This window comes from Hippopotamus amphibius, chromosome X, assembly GCF_030028045.1.
Source record: "Hippopotamus amphibius kiboko isolate mHipAmp2 chromosome X, mHipAmp2.hap2, whole genome shotgun sequence".
Lineage (NCBI taxonomy): Eukaryota > Metazoa > Chordata > Mammalia > Artiodactyla > Hippopotamidae > Hippopotamus > Hippopotamus amphibius.
Genome location: NC_080203.1, coordinates 126,145,744 through 126,161,746, shown reverse-complemented (window position 1 = coordinate 126,161,746; position 16,003 = coordinate 126,145,744). Strand labels below are relative to the sequence as shown.

Below are 16,003 nucleotides of genomic sequence, written 5' to 3'. Positions count from 1 at the left end.
TCATGTTGTCCTCCTAGTTTATATTTTTGAGAATTTATTTGCAACCCTGCGAGTGTTGCAGGAAACAGGAAATTATGTTCCCCAATCAGTGATAGTAGCATTAGCCATTTCTTTTCGAGTGTACATACAGCGTGTGCTTAACCGTAGTTGTGACAGAGGCATATGCCGGTGGCAGCTGAGTTATCGTAGTGTGGACATCACAGCATCGAGCATGGGATTCCTAAATGTGCTCAGAGAGATGTGTCTCTAGCACTGAAAGTGACATTGAAGTTCTGACAGGTCCAGGTAGAGTGGATGGTTCCCTTCATGATGAAGGTGTCTAAGGGTCATTTGCTGGTGCTGTTTTTTCTTGCATTTATTTGTTTGACACATGTAAAACAAGCGTCCTTCAGTCCTTAAACACACTTGACCTATATGATTTTACGTGTTCCAGCAGTTCTGAGACCACAGTGGACATACCACTGCTCATGGATGGGAGCTTGCTGGTTGGCAGGTATGTGATAAAGTGGGTTTTACCCCAGTACAGGTCATGTGACCTCAGACATCTAGGTAAGTGAGCGTGCGGTCCCTTCACACAGTGTTCCCATGTTTCTTTTACAGAGATCCTGTTCAGGTCTTTGCTGGTGGACAGGTAGGAGATGATGTGACAGTATCTCAAAAACATTCCCAATAGAGATAGTTACAAAATTAATATTTTTGAGTCTCTTACATTTACTTTTTGTTTCATATATGTTATTATGAAATTAATATGTCCTTCCTAATAGTAATAAGATTTTTATTTTCTTCCCTAGAGATAATATGTACTTGATTAGTATTGAAAGATGCATGTGCAGAAATTCTTGTAGTTTATTATGTTGACATCATAGCATTTTTGGCTCGTGGGTTATTGCAATGAGCCCTTCAGACCAGAAGGCCTTTTTTCCTGAGTTTTTACCTCATCTTCTGCAAGCAATTGTGCAGGTAGTGTTTATGGCTCCCCAAATCATGCCCGAAGTGATCAAGGGAATCTGGGGATGTAGAGGGAGAATGACATGTGTACATAATGCATGTACTGCAATTTGTTTTGCAGATTCAGGATAACACATCACAATAAGCCCATCAGTGGTAATGAACGTTGCACATTGTTGGTGTGTAGGTAAATGATGATGTGAGTATAAATCATAGCACAGACAATCAGCGTTCACACATCTAGGTAATGATGATGTTTCCTCATACATCTTGTTATCATGACTTTTTTTGCAGGCAGTCTGGTAAGAAATTATAGTGACCTTACAAATTCTAGCAACTATGTTATCCGGTAGTTTATATTTCAGAAAAATTAATGTTTAACCATATGAGTTTTGAGTGACTGACGGATATCCATGTATTTCTCATAGAGCTGGGTATCACACGTCTAAGCCATGTTCCATGCAGGTGTAAATGTAGAAGATAATGGTCTAACAATGGCCTGAACCTTGGAGCATAGCAAGATTCCAAGTAGATTTGATGAGTCCTGCAGTGATGGTCATGACAAGGTTATTTTCAGGGTCTAGGTAGTAAATAAACTTGTGTCTCTAGATACATTTGTCACACATTTGTGTGTTTTCCAGGTTTCTCTCTAGGGATCACAGTGAACCTTATAATGATCTTCAATGGGACATGGCTTGTATCCAGGTAAGTGATGATGTGGGCCTTTTGCACTGGACAGACCATGTGATCCTCAGATATGTTGGTAAGTGTGGGTAATGTTCCCAAGTGTTACGTTGCACTGCTTTTTTGCAGGTATTCAGGTAAGTGATGATAGTTTTTTATGAATTCTGGCAATCACGTTATCTTACTGATTTATATTTTTGAGAATTTATTTTTAACCCTGTGAGTGTTGAGCGATTCACGGGTATGCACGCAGTGATGACTGAGTGTGTGGCACAGTAGTGACCATGGCATTTCTGCAGGTGAGCAGGGAAGAGAGGATAGTGTTTCTAACCATGGCATAGAGCTTGGAGGATGCGTGCCCCCAGGGAGAACTCATGACGGGTCCTGCAGGGAAGGCAGTGAATGAAGTTATTTTCAGGGTCCAAATAATTAATTGTGTCCATAGACACATTTGTTACAATGTGTTTTCCAGGTTCCTGTCTAGGGTTCATGGTGGACTTCTTAATGATCATTAAAGGGATGTGGCTTTTATCCAAGTAAGTGATAGTGTGGGCCTTTTGCAAGTGACAAGCCATCTGATCTTCAGATATCTGGGTAAATGAATATGATTTCCCTAACACAGTGATACCCTGTTGTTTTGCAAGTGTTCTGTTAAGTCCTTTCCTAATATGCAGGCATGAGGTTATGTGACTTTGGCTCATTAGCAAGCTTCTTACTTTCATATGTGTGAATGATGATGCTTTGAAGACTGTCCGTTAAGTATGGCTTTGGCGTGTATGCAATTCAGAAATTAAATTCACCCCAGCAGTACTAGTGATCAGGGTATTTGACTGTGTTCTTATTCAGGGGTTATGTGTTTTATATACTCATAGTGATAGATGGATAGGTAGATAGGCAAGTGTTTCTCATATTGTCCATCAGTCATTATTCACTTTGGCATTTTTTCTGGCATCCCTTCAAAAGAGGAAGGTATCTCTTATTCGTGTTTAATCTGATTTCCACAATTGTCTATGTAACGCCAATGTATCTTGAAATGGTAGAATTGAACAAGGAATTTGCAGGTGTCCCAATGGAATAAGATGTGTACCAAACACATTCTATACAATTTTTTTCAGCTTCATATGAAGACATCACAGTGAACCTATCAACAGTAGATAACAAGGCACATAGCAGATATTGAGGTAAGTGATGATTTGGGCCTAAACCACAGCCTAGATCATGTGATCTTCACACATGTAAGTAAGTGTTCATGGTGTCTCTAACACTTACGCTCACCTGTTTTTTGCAGGTGTTCTGTTCAGGTCTTTGGTCGTACACAGGTATGAGATGTGACGTGAACTCATTAGAGGGCTGCTTATTTTCAGATATCTGTGATTTTCTGATATTTGCCTTGTTTTTGGCAGGTGTAAGCTAAATTAATTTGTCCTTAGTAATACCAGCAAGCGGTAATTTTTGCTGTGTTCTTGTACAGAGATAATGTGTATTTCTTACTTGTAGTGCTAGACAGATTGCAAGCATCCACGTAGCTTATCATATTGTTCTGCGTTATTAACCATGGGATAATTGCAAGTAGCCCTTTGTGGGAGGAAGGTGTGTGTAACTAGTGTTTGACCTCAGAGTTCTCCAAGTATCCAAGTAATGTTGATGGGTCCCAAAATGATACAGACGACAAGTGAATTTGCAGGTGCACAGGTAGAATGAGATATTGTACCAAGCACATTTTTCACAATGTGTTTTTCAGGGCTTTCCAAGAGAGCAGGCAGCAAGCCTGTCTATGGCAGTTGATGGGGGGACACCGCTGCTGTCGAGATAAGTGATGGCATGGGCCTAAATCGCAGCCCAGACCTTCCGGTCCTCCTGTAGGTAGGTAAGTGATGGCGAGCATCAACGTTGCTTTTCACCATGACTTTGTTGCAGGTGTTCAGGTAAGAAATGATAGAGTCTTTACCAAATCTAGAGACCGTGAGTTTTCACTTTTTATATTTTAGGTAAAATTTATGTTTAACACTTGGGAGTGCTCAACGGTTGCAGGTATACAGGTATTTATCATGATTTTCCCCACTACAGTACTACCCATTGGATTTGTACACATGTCCAGTCAAGGAATGATCGTTTTCCAACCTTGGTGTTGACCTTGGATGACTGAAAGTATCCAGGTAAAGTCGATATGTCTTCTGATGATGAAGTGACCAAGGTTATTTGCAGGTGTCCTGGTAGGAGACATTGTGCCTGTTAACATATGTTTCATAACATCTCTTTCAGGTTTCCTTCAAGAGATTGCGATGAACCTACCATTGGTCGTTTTTGGGGGGACATGGCTGATGTGCAGGTAAGTGATGATGTGGCCTAAACCACAGCAAGGCCTTCTGATCTCCAGGTAGCCACGTAAGTGATGATGGTGTCCCTCATGCTTGATTTCCTTGTAGGCGTTCAGATAGGAAGTGATGGATCCCTTAGCAGTTCTAGAAACCAGTTTTCATTTATTATACTTTAAAGAAATTTTTTGTCTTTCTCTGTGGGTGTTGAGTAATTTCACACAACCAGGTAATTAGCATGACGGCCCCAGCCATAGTAGTGATCATGGAAATTTTGCACACTTTCCCTTAAGAAATGTCACCTTACCTGAGAATATTCCTGACTTGGCTTACTGCCAGTATTCAGTTAGAATTGATGCTCTCATAATGATGAAAGCAGTGAATGTTCTTTGCAGGTGTCCTGGTAGAACAAGTTGTGTCCTTTCATACATACATCATAATGTCTTTTTCAGGTTCACGTCAAGAGATCGTGGCGAACCTGACAGGTTGTTTTCAGAGCCATTTCTGGTATCCAGGTAAGTGATGATAGGCACCTTCACCACATCAGAGACCATCTTGTCTTCATACACTTAGGTAAGTGATATTTGTTCCTATTTTGCCATGGCATTTGGGGGCTAGGTTTTCAGGTAAGAATTGATAGTGCTTCACCAATTCTAGAAACTGTGTTATCCTCCTGTTTTATATTTTAGAAAAAAATTTATGTTTGACTGTGTAATTGTTAAGAGACTTGCAGATATCCATGTAATTCTCATACAGCTGCACGTCACAATAGTAACCATGGTTTTCTTTTGCAGGTCAGCATTCAAGATATAATACTGTGTCTAACAATGGCCTAGACCTTGGAGTTACTGCAAGATTCCAAGTAGATGTGACGAGTCCTGAAAGGGTGGTAGCGACAGGATTATCTTCAGGGTGCAGGTAGTAAACGTGGGTCCATGGACACATTTGTCACAGTGTTTTCCAGGTTCCTGTTGAGAGGTCATGGTGAACCTCATAATGATGTTAAAGAGACATGGCTTGCGTCCAGGTAAGTGTTGATGTGGGCCTTTTGCTCACAACAGACAATCTGTTCTTCCTATATCTAGGTAAGTGTGGATATTGTTCCTAACCATTGTGTTGCCATGCTTTTTTGCAGGTATTCAGGTAAAAAATTATGCTGTCCCAACCAATGCTAGTAAGCATTAGCCTTGATGATTTTAGGGCTTAAATATAACATGTATAACATATGTTTTTCCTTAGTAGTGAGGGAAGGACATGTAGGTATCCAGGTCAGTTATCATTTTGTTCAAATACTATATGGAGGTGCTCAACAATCTCTTAATTGGTGTCTCTAACTAACGTGTTTTCCTCAAATTTGCAGGCAAGAGTTGATGGTATTCCTAATCAAGACAGTGACCTTGGGATTTTATAGATATGCAGGCAAGATATGACCTGTCCCTACTGTGATCTTGATCCTGAGCCTTTATAGATATTCAGGCAAGAGATGGTATTTGTCCAGTTGCATTAGTCACCAAAGGTTTTTGCTGGCGTGCAGATGGAAGATGATTGTGTCTGTGTTTACGGTGTTGCTCTTTGAACTTGCTTGTATCCAGGTACGTTGATCTGTCCCTTACCATGCTAGTGGCCTTCTAGTTGTCCAGGTAAGGAGTGGTGTGTCCTCAACCACATTACTTACCCTGGAATTTTGCAGACATCCAGGTAAGAAATCATGTGTCTACAACAATATTGTTTATCCTCACATTTCTTAGGTATTCTGGAAGAGATGGTGGTGTTTGTAACAATGCTAAAGACCACAGGATTTTGCAGATACCCAGTCAAGAGATGATGGCATCTCTGTCAACACTGGTGTCCATGGAAATGAAAGAAAAATGGAATGCTTTTTTTGTGTTAGCTATATATTTTGTTAAAAGAATTGTAACATTCAATCACTGTTAAATAGTATTCACAATCACATTTTCTTATATCCATTTCTTTATTTGTTCAATTTCTCCATAATGACATTTGTGCCAGGAATCTTAGGCCCACATTTATGAAATATTTTAATATCTGGGAGTGATAAATACAGATGTACTTCATGTAAAATGTGGTTATTCCTAAAGAAAATTAGGCTACAGATTCACTTCTTAGTTAAAGGGTTAGGGGGAACCAAGGAGGAGGAATATTGGTGTATATATTGTGGAGAAAAACATTTGTCCTCTCAGCCTATATGAAAAGCTGTTAGATGATGTGTTAGAAAAATATGTGAAACATGATCTAGATTAATGGGGTACTCAAATAGCTCTTATCTGATTATTCAGTTATTAAATTATTGTTCAGATTATACCATTAAAACACAGAAAATGAAAGCTGAATGAGAACATGGTGATCAACTAGTCCAACTCCACCATGAATGAGAGCGTACCAAGTGCAGAGAGGTTAATCAAGGTCACACAATCGTCCAGTTACCAAATGCTCTTTCCACGATCCTGTTTTGTTTCTTTGAAAGCCCGAAGCCGATCCAAAGCAGTAAAGCAAGTGCTCAAGTGCTTGTGGAATTCATGTATCTCAGAAAAGGCACTTCCAATTGACGACAGTCTCTGTCATGCCCTTTGCTTTTTTGTTTGAATATTCAATGTAAAACTCTCCTGAAGAAAGCCCTTGATCTCATTCCTAACCCCTCAGCTAGCAATGTCTCCAATGAAGAGAAGCAACCTAGTCTGAATCTCAATTCAGCCACGGAGGATCCCTGTGAAACGTCATTCTCTTCTGATACCGCCGCTCATCTGGGATCCATTTACAACCATTGCTCATCTGAGTATAGAATCACTGCCCTGCATTTCAACAGCTTTGGACATAGGTCAGACCAAGACCCATTAAGTATCATTCCGTAGGGAAAGACAAGAAAAGGGGTTAACGGGCAATAGTTGATGAGGAAAATGATGGAGGAAGAAAATTAAAGAAATAAGGGTGAAAAAAACACTTTTGACAAGATGCTTTCACCACAGGCCATGCACATAAGTACTCAGTAAACATTTATTGACGTAAATGAATGCTTCTTGGTAGTTTGATGATTATGGATTGGCTTATTCACCCACTGTTCATCCCACCAGTGTGTGAAGGCAAGGCAGCTTGTAACATGGGTGTGAGTGTGATTTAGATTCCACCATCAGATGTGCTGACTTAAAGAAAAATGCACATTAGAGTTGTGCATTTGTTTTATTCCGGGACCTTGCTGAGGTTTATCACCCAGGAGATAGCCTCTCAGCTCTGAGGGAACTGCTCCAAAGAGGTGGGGAGAACCCAGCCCATATATGGTTTTTGGCGAGGGAATATGTGCCGTCAAGCACACATCTTGGAAAAAAGACTACTGCTAATCACCAAGAACAGATATCCCAAGTTAATGATTTTAGTGCTTTTCTGTGAATTGGAAGATGCAAGAATCTGGGTTCATTCAAATTCTTCCTGAGGTGTACATCTCATGGTCCAAGGGGCCTGTTTTTCCACAGCACAGAGTGCCTCATCATTTTTTCATCCTAAATTCCTCTCAGGGTGCACTGTTGGTCTGCGACTGCGGTGACTGATGGCTTAATCCTTATAGAACTGGGTGGTAAGCAATGCTCTTTGTTCGGAGTTTATAGATGTAACGTAACAGTGTGTAACTTTTATTGGAACTGAGCCATGGGTAGAAAGGTAGGGACTGGACATCTATTTTATGGGCATGGTTTATGACAGGGATACCATGGTTCTGAACAGATGTGTTTGAGGAGATTGGAATTCATTCAACAGGCAAAACCAAGCTGGAGATGTAGCTTAGGGTCAAATATACTATTCAAGAAAATATTCTTTCACTTTTCCATTTTTTTCCTTTTAAGTTTTTGAAAATTTAACAGACAATATTGTTAAAGGGATAAAAGAGGTTTCAAAAGAAAAAGCCAACCATTATACCACCACTGAAGCACATGAACACTTATAATTTGCCTGTTCTTTGTCAGTCACTATCCATAATAGTACATATTACATAGGGACCATAAGGTCAATATTATTTTATATTTTGATGTCTTTCTCTTAAAATTTTAAATATATATAAACACATTTTAGTGTATGGAAAAATACAAAAATGATAGGAAAAATTAAATGTGTAAATCTATACATGTACTAATTCATTAATAAGTGCCTATCAGTTGTGGGTACAGTTCCATGCTCTGGGGATCAACAGTGAAGAAGTTAGATAAAGTCCATACCCTAAGGAAGAATATATTCTCTGATGGGTTATAACTCCAGTGATGCACACATCCTGATGTCCCTATTATTTCATTGTCCCAGCATCATTATTAATAGCGCTCACTCTCAAAGGTGCCTCAGTTTGGATGATACATTAGTTGTTCACCTTGTATGTAATAGATACTATACAAGTGAAGACATACATTAATAGCAGGATAATAAGTGCTATACAATATCATAAGATAAGGTGATAGGAATGGGGAAAGGGACTTCTTTTGTTTGAGTGGTTAGGAAAGTTCTCTAAGGAAAGCTAAGACCAAAATGACAAGAAGGAGCCAATGCAGTGAATATGGAAGGGATAAGCATTGTAGGAATATCGCAAGTGATGGCTGTGTCCAGGGGACAGAAAGGCAGTGTGGACGGAGTGCAGTGCACGAGGAGAGGGCAGCGCAAGCGTAGGCAAGGGCTGAATCTTACAAGGCCTCGTGTGTCGTGGGGAGGAACTTAGCTTTCATTTGAAATGCAATGGGCAGTCTGAGGGAGAGCAAAGTAACCTAATTTGTGGGTCTGTACCCAATTTATTCACATCCATAGGACACCAAATCAATATCTGATGAGGTATTTCGTATTTAAAATACATTGGCTTCCTCTGTGACTATGGCCCTATGTTTTAGGCATTCCCAGGGCTCTTATGGCCTCTGACCAGTCCCCTCAGTGTCTGAATCTCTTATCAGATGTACCGTTACCAGCCAGCGAATTCTGTTTCTTGGTTCTCATCCTGAATTTGAGACTCTGCTGATTTCTTATTTGGGCAACATCTGAGACATAAAACAAATAGAAGCATTTCCATTATTCACCCACATAAATAATTAGTCACTCGAGGCTGCCCTGGATAGCAGGGCCGTATACAGCAGGCCAGCTACCAAATCTGTCATTATCTCAAGCATCACCTTCCCTGGCACCTGGAGTCCTGTTAGGACCTTCATCATTTCCCCTGTCATCCTTTGGTTCTTCTAGTTTTTTCTCTTTCCCTCAGGATTAGTTAAGACAGATGCTAATGTGTCAGTGAGATTTTGAAAATAACACTTTTCATAGCAGTGGTTTGAGCTAACGGTGTTTTTCATCTCAAATGTTTTACAAACATTAATTAAGCTTCTAGCTCCGTGGTAGGCTTAGGCCAATCTGGAGAGAGTTCTCGCTTTCTCCTCAAGCTACAGAAAGTCCCCTGGGAAACAGAAGGCCTGGGGGCTAGAGCCTAACAGCCTTTTTCTTGAAAGAGGGTTGAAAAACCTTTAGAACTTTTCTGATGCTTGGAAAGTGAAGTCTTGTAGTGCTTTATCAAATGGAACCCCTTGGAATGTTTTATTAAATGAAGTCTAGCTAGCTTAAGCCATCTGTCAAAAAAGTATTTTTTAAGTTTTTATGGAAAAGTATATACCTATTGAGTTAGTGCAGTAGAAAAATAGAATAAATCACAAACCTAAATCAATTCAATTAGACAATACTTATTTCTCAATAGGAAGAGGAAAAAAATAACCCTGGCAGGTGTGAGTGAGAAGAAGGAAGGATGTGAGTGAATAGGAGGTCCTTGAAAGCATTCTTTCCTTTTCCTTGTTCAGATGAGGAAATTCAAACAAAAGCTTTAGAAGAAACACCTGAAAAAACAGTAGCCCCAGGTTCAAAATGCAGAAACGCAGGCGTAATGCAATGGTGAAATTCATTCATGGCCATTTTCATCAAAATCAATGATTCTCAACCAGGTGTGTGATTTTGTGCCCCCCGCCCCCCGGGGACATTTGCCAATGTCTGGAGATATTTTGAGTTGTCACGACTCCAAGGGCAGGTAAAGTGACACTGGCATCTAGTAAATGGAGATGAAGGATGCTGCTATGAACATGCCTGCAATGCACACGGCAGCTCCCGTTCCAGATAATGATCCAGCCCCAAATACCAACAGTGCCAAGGTTGAAGAACTCTGCTCCAAATCATTACCTTGTTGGAGAGGTAGCTCCAGTCTTCCAATCCAATTGAAATTAGTGACATGCCATTGATATGGTTGACCTCAACCTCCCCCAGCTCAACTCCAAGCGGACCCAACATGATGCTCTTTCCCACTGCTTGCTCTAGGACACCTTCATCAGGCTTGGCAACCCAATCTATGCACAGAGTCCAAACTTGAACATGTTCCCAGCTGCGACACTGTGAATTTTCTCAGAAGGTAATGTCTATGCTTTTATTTTGAAGTGATCCAGGCTCCTTTTAATCAGGAGGACTTATGCACAGTTCTGTTCAAATCTATCAGCCAGTTCATGTCATTTGAGTAGAAAGAAGGTCAAATGCCAGATCAAAGAAAGACCCTTCTGGTGAAGCATGCACAGCACATGTGTTAACTTTTCTGTGCTAACATCAAGCAAGGGGAAGCTTTCTGTTCTTCTTTTACCCCTTGGTCACAATCATCTGTTGACCTACTTCTGGCCTTCTGCTTAAACACTCATGTGCTGCAGGCTGTAGAAAATGCAGTCCAGGCGAGAAAGTGGGCACAATGGGGAAGGATAGGAGATACAACTTCAACTGCAGGAGCGTAGAAACTCCCTTTTCCTATTTACAGATTTGACTATGAAGCAAAAATATTGAGATGGTAACTTCAACCAAAATTATATTCTACTTAAAAAAAGATCTGGGAACCATCCTTGTTTATATTTCTCATCCATTACAGTCAAGACTTAGTAAAATACAAAGACGACTAGAACAAAATTCCAGTCTTTGAGTTCAGCTAAGCAGGGCAATAGGTAATAAAACAGTTTTCTGAGACAGCAAATAGAAGAGAGGTTACCAAGGACTGGAGGAGAAGGAAATGGGGAGATATTGCTTCATGGTTACAGAGTCTCTGGGGTGATAAAAACATTTTGGAAACATAATGGTGATGGCTGCTCAACTTTGTGAATGTAATGAGCGCCACTGAATTTTACACTTAAAAATGGTTAAAATTGCAAATTTTATGTCATACATATTTTGCTGCAATAAAAACACTATCTGTGAAGTGTGACAATAGCCATAGATGAGGTACGCGTAAAAGATCTTGAGAGTGAATAGAAGAAATTTAAAAACAAGATGTATTGAGTTCATACTTTTCCTTAGGCCCTTTTCTAGGCACTTGATAGTCTGTGTCAGTCTGGATCCTCCTAGAAGCAGATGCCAAGAGGAAATGAGGAATTAAATGTGCTGGAGCCATATTGGGGAAGCCTCTGCGCAGAATAGAGTGAAGGAAGCAGGAGCCGGCAGGGGGAGTCTTCCAGCTGCAGTGTGGGTCTGACACGGGTGAGAGGAGAAAAAGGGAGAAAGGGAAGGGGGGCAGAAGGATTCGGCAGGGAGCCCTCAGATGGCAGTGAGGTCTAAGAAGGCTTGGGCCAGATGGATGGGACATCTTCCAGCTCATCTTCCACTAAAGGAGTCTCTTGTCCCACAGCAATGGGCTGGAAATGGTTTCTCTGCTGTGCTTCGTTGTCGGCTGCTTGCACCCTAGGGAAAGTGCAGCCTCAGTGCAAATCCACTGGAGCATCCAGAGCTGAGGCTGAGAAATGCTTAGGCTCCCAGCAGCTGGCTCTCTAGAAGGAGCTCTGGCTGGTGTACCTCCATGGTCACTACACACCTATCATGTTCAAAGTTCACAACCTCTTTTCCAAGCATTTTATAATCTCCGGTCAACAAAAGGGGAAACAGGGCTTAAATAAATTGCCCCAAAGCACATGGCCCTTAAGTGGTCTAGCCAGCTTCCAAGGGCAAGTTTGGAAGACCCCCAAAGCAGTGTTTTGTCTCCTGTCGTGTGGTAGGTTAAATTATTGTTCAGCAAGCATTTAGTCTCCTACCCCCACCAATCTCACGAGAGGGATCATTCTCTGCCTCATTGACATGAACTTGGCATGTGTCTTGTTTGGGCCATGGAACGTGGGTATAAAGGACTGTGAGCCAGTTCTGAGCCTCAGCTTTGAGAGGCATCATGTGTTTGCCCTCATCTCTCCCAGGAGAAGGCCGTATCAGAAGATCAGAGGCCCAGTCAAACCCTGCCTGTAGCAAAGCACCATACCGCCCCCAACCAACCTGCAGATCCAAAAGTGAGCAATAAGGCGTGTAGTTGTAAGTCACTGAGATTCGGGGTGATGTGTTAGGCAATATTACTTTGGCAAGAGCTGACTGATACATACCATGTTGCCTTTACAGAAGGAGTAATTGATGCTGCCTGAGGGAGATGGTAAAGACTTCATGAAAGAAGTAACATTTAAGCAGATTATTCTTAAAAATAAAAAAATAAATTTTAATTCCATTTTTGAAAAAAATGGTTTATCTCTTCATTGTCAAAATTTTGGAAAATATGGCAAATATTAAAAGGAAAGTCAAAGATTACATCTGTTGATATTTTTTATATTAGAGTCCTTTTCCATGCGTACTATGCTTTTATACACTCTGGGGCTTTGCCTTTTATGGCCTAACCTATTATCATCATTAATCTGCATTCTTATATATGATCAAATATTCTTTGAAAACATAATTTTTTTTTTAAATTGTAGTGCTTGCACAGTATTCATGGCAGCACTAACTTGAGCTTCAGTGACAAGTGGAAGCACACCAGAAGGATATTCTTCCATTTAGTTGTTTAAAATTATTTATTGAGTACTTACTATGTGCCAGGCAGTGTTCAAGGCACTAGGAAAACAACTGTTACAAAGAGACAAAGCCCCAGTGTCTATCAAAAGGTGATCAGTAAAAAAAATCATAGTCTACCCATACAGTGTAAGACTACACAGCAACAGAAAAGAACTAACTACTGATGTGGGCTGCCACATGGATGAACCTCAAAAACATGCTGAGTGAAAGAAACCAGACACCAAAGGCTCTATGTTATGATTGCATTGTTGTAAAACTCTAGATGATTCAAACCAGTCTATAGTAATAGGAAGCAGACTAGCAGGTATGGGGGAAGAGGGGACAGGGAGAGGAGAAGGGAATTATAAGAGGCATGAGAAACCTTTTGTGGTGGTGGGTATGTTTATTATCTTAATTGTGGTGATGTGGTCATGAATGTATACATATATCAAAACTTTTTAAAACCTGTTTTATTTTATATTGGAGTATAGTTGTTTCACAAGGTTATGTTACTTTCAAGCATACAGCAAAGTCATCCAATTATACATACACTATTCTTTTTCAAATTATTTTCCCATTTAGGTTATTACAGAATATTGAGTAGAGTTCCCTGTGCTATACAGTAGGGCCTTGTTGGTTGTCTATTTTATATATAGTAGTGTGTATATGTCAATCCCAGACTCCCAATTTATCCCTCCCCCGCCCGCCTTTCCTCTTTGTTAACCGTAAGTTTGCATATGTCAGAACTTTAAATATGTGCGGTTTATTGCATGTCAGTCACACCTCAATAAAGATGTTAAAAAAGTCATAGGAGTAAGAGTGGGGGCTGACAAATTGGAGGATAAACAAGTGAGCAACAGGAAAAGCACATACAAAGACACAGAGGCATTTTATTTAATAAACACACAAAACTTACCATCTCCTAGGCAATGTTGGAAGAGTTTTACAAATATTAACTCATTTTTTTCTCACAGCCTCCCTAGGAGGTAAGTACTATTAATGTCATCCCCACGTTGCAGATAAAGAAATTGAGGCACAAAGATATTAAATAACTTGCCCAAAGTCACAGAGTAAATGGTCATAGCTGGGCTTTGCATCCGCAAACCTAGATTTAGAATCATGCTTTAAATATGATGACAAGCTGCCTTCCAGGAACATATCTGGTAGAATTTGCAGGTATATTTGAAAAGCCATGTGACTGTAACCAAAAGCAAAGGGAGAAGAGAGGAAGCAGAAGACCTTGGAAATGTAGGTTGAGGTCAGTTCATTTCAGTCTGAAAAGTCCAGTCATATAAAGTGAAAATGTATTGGAAGCTTTCTGAATGGTATCTGTATTTTGCGTGGACTCATTTTCATTTATCATCAAATACTAATTATATCCTCAATGGATCTCATCTGAAAGCAACTTTTCCATCACTCTTGTAAAGGACTTAGTCCCAAATGCACAATTGATCAGATAATATTCAATGCTCCCCAGATAGCTTAAGAACCAGGTGACATTGCTCACAAAAAGAGCAGCTCCCTTTCAGAGCAGGCATTTGGAGGCTTCCCTTGGTACCTGCTTGGGGAGATGCAGAGAGATGAGAAAGACAGCCTCCCCATTAGCAATGACAGAACAGCTTTTGCTTTTTTCTCTGGCTTTAACACAGCTCTCTTACAAAATCTCCTTTGCCTGCCTAAAACCCAGAGGAGGGCATGACTGAGAATTGGGCTATCAAATGCTATTAAACCAAAAAGCTGGCTGCTAAGCTTCTTAAAATTTATACCAACTACAGAATACACCTTGAGCAGCAACTGCATTAGGGACAGGAGCCTTCCTGTCCCATGTCTTCCCGAATCCAGGAATTCATTGCTGCTCGCCTTGCCTGGCCTGTGTCACTTCCTCTGGGAGCCCAGCCTTCAAATAGGATACTCTTCCCAAGTCTTTTTCTCTCCTTTTCATTTCCTGCCAAAACATGTCTCCAGCATCCTGAAGAGGTGAATGAGCCATTGGTGGGGTTGCCTTGAGGGACTCAGGAGCTTATCCATCACAGGGGCCAGGAAAGCAGACTAAGCTTTTGGCATTAGTTGGCCCCGGCTGCCATAACAAGATACCATAGGCTACCTGGCTCAAACATGAGAACTTGATTTCCTCACAGTTCTGAAAGCTGGCAGTCCTAGATCAGAGTGCCAGCAGGGTCAGGTTCTGGTGAGAGCATTCTGCCAGCTTGTGGAAGGTGTCCTCACAGAGCCTTTCTTCGGTGCATGCGCAGACAGAGAGATGGTCCCCCTCTTATAAAGCCACCAGTCCTATTGGATTAAACCTCCACGCTTATGACCTCCTTTATCCTAAATTACCTCCTAAAGCCTCATCTCCAAGTACAATCAGATCGGGGATTAGGGCTTCAACGTATGAATTTGAGGGGGATACAATTCCGTTCATCGCACTCCCCCTCCTCCAGATTCTGTGCTGTATCCATTTGATAGAGTGGGCCCTGGCATCTGTGCCTCTCCCCATGTGAAAGCCACCCTCCCCCAACCCAGGCATTTGAGATTGTAAACTTGAGACCCATGTGCTAGATTCAGCTTTCACAAATATTTTGTTTAGTGCAGAGTTTTTAAACAAATTTAAACTGGCTGTCAACATTTAAATTTAGAATACAGCAAATCATCATTTGCATTCCCAGCTTTTCTTGAAGGAAATCTGCAGTGGACTGTGTTTTAGTCTTTGTATTGGCCTTGAGAGCACAAAGTCAAGCTTGTGTCCAAAGGAAAGGACCTTTTGGAATCCATGGTGGGGGAGCCGAATTGCTTCTGGACTCATTTATTTCTTCTACCCCTAATTAAGTTTTTCTCTACCTTTTCATCAAATTATTTATCTTTTATTTTGTTGCACCTTGTGGGTATTTATAATCCACTTCAAATTTAAGGGAAGGTAAAACTCGGGGGATGTGTGTGTGTGTGTACACACATATATGTAAATATACAGCCTCAATATCTGCTTGCTGCAGGAATGAATGAATGAATGAAAATGTGCTTATATGGATATGTGTATTCTCAAAAAGTCCAAAGTGAACTCCTTATTGAATTCAGAAATAAATATGGCATTTGAAAGGCAACTTACTGTTTAACAAAATCTTGAAAAGAACTAATACATAATAAGGGGAAAACATATCATTCATAAATTAGTGAATCTGTATGGCACTTCACAGTTTACAAGGCATGTTTCCAGATAC

General features: G+C 40.6%; 1 long non-coding RNA gene across 1 annotated transcript; it reads left to right on the top strand.

Annotated features, from left to right (window-relative positions):
* Positions 1 to 1,063: 1,063 nt before the first annotated feature.
* Positions 1,064 to 4,120, top strand: LOC130842252 (uncharacterized). The gene is made up of 5 exons (XR_009050387.1): positions 1,064 to 2,813; positions 2,921 to 2,951; positions 3,374 to 3,499; positions 3,700 to 3,788; positions 3,895 to 4,120. It is a non-coding gene; the product is annotated as an uncharacterized LOC130842252 (long non-coding RNA).
* Positions 4,121 to 16,003: the final 11,883 nt, after the last annotated feature.